This window comes from Malus domestica, chromosome 08, assembly GCF_042453785.1.
Source record: "Malus domestica chromosome 08, GDT2T_hap1".
Lineage (NCBI taxonomy): Eukaryota > Viridiplantae > Streptophyta > Magnoliopsida > Rosales > Rosaceae > Malus > Malus domestica.
Window position 1 is genome coordinate 30,141,599 of NC_091668.1, and position 6,000 is coordinate 30,147,598.

Genomic DNA, 6,000 nt, shown 5'->3' on the forward strand with positions numbered 1-6,000 from the left:
AAGTCGATGACCCTGAACTTAAATCATTTTACCTAAAGAAACTAAAGAAATTAGTTTCTTCCGAAGAACCAGGCACTAGCCAACCCTAATCAACTCCACGAATATCTCTTAGCAAAACCTTAGAAAGATCCAATAAGGCTAAGAAAGAAATCACAATCAAAGACCTTCAACATGAAGTAAATAAAATCAAAGAAGAAATTAGGTTTTTAAAATCTGAAAATCTAGACATACGCACACATCTCAGTAAAGTCAGAACCCAAACTTTAGTAAATCACAATGATGAAGAACAATGCAGTTCTTCCTCAAGTCATCATTCAGACTCAAAGTCTGAAGAAAATCCCACAGAAAATTTAGTACTAAGTCTTTTAGACAAGATAAGGATCCAGAAATGGTATTCTAAAATCAAAATAATAATTGATGATTTTCATTTTGAAACTATTGCTTTGATTGATTCGGGCGCAGACTTGAATTGTATTCAAGAAGGGTTAATACCTACTAAGTATTTTCATAAATCATGTATATATATATTGTACAGCAATATATGGGAGGGCAGACAATCCACCTCCATTATATAAACCATTATCCCATCTTGCTGAACTGACAAAAGCAGCAGCTGCAGCATAGAGGATCTAAAAACGCGTCTCCCTTGCCGAACACGCCTAGTCTACACACCCATCTACTTTTATACACACATGCATACATATATATAGACACTGACACCAACACTTGCCTTACCCTATATATATATACATATATATACACATGCATTATGACACTGATACTTGCTTTTCTATATATATATATATATATATACACATATACATATATATACTTTTGCAGACATCACATCCTTGCCAGACTTGCTCACCGGGCTATCTATCTAACTAACTATATATATATATATATTTGTCTGGGGACATAGGCATATATAGGTACACCTACCGACACGCGAATCTCTGTACGCACTTTTCATATATTTGTATATAGCTCTATGCTCACATGTATATATATATACAGTCATTATGTTCATTAGGAGTGCAGATATCATACCAAATGTTATAAACTGTAAGAAAGTAGAGGATGAACGATTGGTCGGTATTTACCTTGAATTTGAGATACTCAATGAATTGACTCTGAGTAAGAATTTTATGCCATTCAAAATCAGTGGTTATCAAAATATTCTTCATAATGAAATTAATGATGCAGATATGGGTTTAAAATAATTTTATTTCAAATTGGAAACCAACTTACAATTTCTTCTACTGAAGATTGATAAGAAAAACAGTGGTGCTCGCAAGCATCCTTGATTTAAAATAAAATACAAGTGTTTGGTAATTTTAACTGGATATGAGATGGAATGGCTTCTGTTCTTGAGAGAATTCGCAGAAGTTCCCTTCTTTTTCGACTAAAGTCCCCTTCTTCTGAAAATGAATTCTGCTTTTGTAGGGAGAAGTAAGATGATTGAGGCCGGGAATCCTGCTGCTATCTGTCGCTTGCATGTGCTAAAGGTTGTAAAGGCTGGCAAATGATGATGTTTTTCATTGTGGATTCACGCTGCTGCTGGCTGAAATGATGGATGAATAGTAAAAAGTGATTTTACTATTCATGAATAATGTTATGTCTGAATGATTGCTGCTACTGCTGATGCTGCTTTCTATGAAAATCACATGGCTTCTACTGTGCAATTTACATGGGTAAAACCCTGAAATGATTACAATTCATTACATTTTCAAAATTTCAAATTTCAAATGGGTATTGGGAATCCGGGTAATCTGCCTACTTGATGGGTTGAGACGAAGCGTCCGATGAGTCTGAATTTGTGTCTTCTTCTTCATTGTGCAGCAAAGCTGCTTCTGGCATAAGCTTATCGGCTAATTCCTTGAGCTGTGAGGATTTCTCTTTTTTCTTCGAACTTGTTGTTTTGGAGGACCTGGATGATTTAGTTTTTCCCTTGAGGGAGGATGAAAGACTCATGTTTAATAATGATTGTGTTTTCTGGAATTTCTGGCAATGCCTTTGTTGTTGTTGGTGATACCATTGGAACAGGAACAATAGGAAATTCTGATGAGACTAAACTGATAATTTTTTGGTAGTCAAATTTGTCCCACCATTTAACCCACCGGGAATGGTAAACTTGTCCTGTTTCAACTTCGTAGTTCCATTTTATGATCCAAAGGACCTTGTATTTGGCCATGAACAACGGTAGAATAGTGATTCTGTCGTCGAACCGGCTTCGATCAAATCTTTTATGGAAACCAGATGACAAAATCTGCATGAGATCTTCAGGTAGTAAGCTGGCTGTTGGGCCATGCACTGACCACCAATTGGGAAACCATGTCGGAAAGTTTAACCTGAAACTTTTGTCAAATGTGATGAACCAAGAGTGACTAAAATCAGATGTTTGGTGTAAGAATATGTTGGTCCATGCTTGAATGTAATCAAGTAATTATAATGGTTGTTGGGAAGGAGAATATTTTGGGTATGGAGTGATTTAGTGTGATAAAGGGGGAGTCCCCATTCTTGTTCGGTGAGGAATCTTCCAATATGGAGGGAATGGTAGAGTATTTTGTTTTCATGGGTGGTACTGTAAATGGGTTTGATAGCAATGCTTTCGGTCTCACTGAGAATTGTTTGGTAGTATTTGAGGGTTTTGAAAGATTCAGTTGGTATATGATGGAAATTCGGAGGTAAGATTGTTTTGGCTAGTTTTTCTGGGGTTTGTCTTTTGTCAATGTGGTTGGGAATGCTGAACAGGTATTCCATTAGATTTTTCTTGACATAAGGGAATGTTTTAGCAAAGCTAGGTGTTTTGGGTGTTGAAGGTGATGGCATTGATGAATATGGATCATATGAGTTGGCTAAAGCCTTTTGGTAATTCGGTCAGATATGTCCTATAGTAGATCCTAAGGGCGTAAATATGTTGGTGATGACTAAGGCCGATGAGGTATCGGGAATAGATTCCTTTTTTATTGGTGGTGGAGGTGGAAGAATGGCTGGAAGCCTTCTCTAGCTACTATTGTTTCCTGACATTCTTCCTCTACAGAAATTTTCTTGTTAAAAAAATCTGGAATGGAATTGTGGCTGCCCTTAATGTACTCAATATCAAAATAAAAAATATAGCTTGCACCGTGCAAAAATCTGTTTGGATGCAATGTTTTGAACATCTTTTTGTAAAACATGTTTTGCAGATTTGCAATCGACTCGGACTAAAAATTTTTGATTTAATAAATCATCTTGAAACTTGCTAATGCATAATACAATAGATATTATCTCTTTCTTAATAGTACTATAATTACTTTGTGCAGGATTCCAAACTCCTAAATGGAACAATTTGTTCAGGAGATCCGGAAGAAGTTTGCTGTTTGAAGATACCTCCATAACCGATATCAGAAGCATCAGTTTCAACTATTTTGAATGAGTTGAGAGTTGGAATGCCAATACATGGCAATGTCTTAACATGTGACTTGATATGTTTAACAATGGAAGTATGAATGGTAGACCATGTTGGATGATTATCTTTGAGACGATCAAATAATGGCTTACACTGTTGACGAAGATGAGGATAAAATTCTGATACATAATTTAGTGATCCAATGAATCTTTGAAGTTGAGTTTTATCAGTAATTTGATCTGGGAATTTATCAGCAAATTAGATGACTCTATCTAGAGGTTGAATGGTAGATTGGTGGATATTGTATCCTAAAAATCTAACATTAGTTTGAAATAGTTTGATTTTAGAAGCAGAAACAACTAATCCATTGGACCTAATAATTCTAGCAAACAAGTGCAAATGTTTCCAATGTTCGTCTATTGACTTTGAATAAATAAGTACATTATCAATATAAACAATGGAAACATGACTATATTGATTGAAAATCTCGTTCATAATATTTTGAAATTCACTTGGCGCATTCTTAAGGCCGAAAGGCATTACATTCCATTCATAATGACAAAAAAGAGTTACAAAAGTTGTTTTGTATTTATTAGATTCATGTATTTGAATTTGCCAAAAAGCTGATTTCACATCAAACTTTGAAAAAATAACTACTTGAGAAAACCTTTTTATCAAATCTCTTTTGTTGGGGATTAGATACCGAATCCACTCCAAAACTTCATTCAAAGGTTTGTAGTTAATAACTAATCTGGGAGTCCCTCTTTCTAATTCCGTGTTCTTTTGAACATAAAATGCAGGGCATGACCATGGTGATTTGTTTTTCCTAATAATTCCTTTATTAAGAAGTTCTTGGATCTCTGTTTTGCAGAATTCCATGACTTCTTGACTCATTTGGATTGGTCTGGCCTTAGTAGGTATTTTCGATTCATTAAACTCCTTTATGTAATGAAGTTTAACAATGTGTTGTTTTCGGTGCCAAAAGGCGTTGGAAATGTTAGAACAAACCTCCTTAACAAGTTTCTTCTGAAAATTATTAATAGTTTCTGACAAAGATTTGTTTGTTAGCTGTTCTTCAATTCTTTTGTGATTAATTTCTTCTTTTAAGAAATTAATGTGTTATGACTTATTAGTGATAATACTAATAGTTTTTGAAATATTATTTTTCTGTAAATGTCTTAATTTTTTGAGATCTATTTCCAAGCAGAACTCAAATGTGACTTTCTGTCCTAAGATTCTGGTGGTAATCCTATTGTGATGAACCTTAAAAGGATATATGAGTGCTAAAAAAGGGAGACCTAATATGACTGGATCATAAATATTTTTTTATTAAAACAAATATTGTTTTGACACACATGTGCTTTTGGTATTTCATAATTTAATTGCATCGGCGACTGGTTTGCAGCACTAAGTATTTCTGTTGCCTTATGAAAATACTTAGTAGGTATTAACCCTTCTTGAATACAATTCAAGTTTGCACCCGAATCAATCAAAGCAATTGTTTCTAAGTGAAAATCTTCGATTATTATCTTAATTTTAGAATACCATTTCTGGATTCTTATCTTGTCTAAAAGACTTAAGACTAAATTTTCTATAGATTGGGATCCTGAATCAGAACTAGAGGAAGAGTCATCCGGTTCTTCTTCGTGAGGATTTGTTAACAAATGTGTTTGAACTCTACTGAGTTGTGTTCGGACTTCTAAGTTTTCAGACTTTAAAAGCTTAATTTCTTCTTTGATTTTATTTACTTCTCTTTGGAGATCTTTAACTGTGATTTCTTTCTTAGACTTACTAAACCTTTCTAAAGTTGTGCTAAGAGAGATTTTTGGGGTTGATTGGGTTTGGCTAGTGCTGGATTCATCTAAAGAAACTAACTTCTTTAGTTTCTTGAGATAAAAGGATTTAAGTTCAGGATCATCGACCTTACTTATTAATTCAAGTAGAAAATCTTCTTGGTCTTCTTGTTTATTAAGGACTGAAATTTTATTAGTGCAACAAGCATCGGTATATCCGACTTTGATGTCTGAAGATGAGCTATTGCTCGATGAAAGCTGATCAGAAGAAGATACTTCCAAATCATCTTCGGATTGACTATGATCAATGTCTTTTAATTCCAAAACTTGGATTAGCCGAAGTTTCTCTTCTCAGAGATCTTCAATTGGTTGATAGTTTTCTTAACACGACATGTATTGGCATAGTGGCCAAATTTGCCGCATTTATAACATTTTCCTTTTTGTTCCTTAGGGAAGAATTTCCCTAAAGGTTTTCTCTTTGGCTTATTAGTCTTTCGTTTTTCATAAAATTCATTTCTTTCAAAATTCCTGTTTTTATATTTATTGTATTTAGGATGTCTTCTGGAGTATTTGGTTAGATACCTATTGTAGGTATCTGACCTTTTCTTTTTGTTGGAGGGAGCAATAGGAGGTAATCCATATTGTTCACAGAACGTTCCTAATTCGTATTTAGTGATGAATTTGTCTTTATTAACTTGTTTTTAAATTTTCATATCGAAACACATTTTCAAACCTTCCTTCTGGATAATATTTATTATATTCCCATAAGTAAGGGTATGATACGGTACAATACCTTCTTCGTTTACTAAAACATTT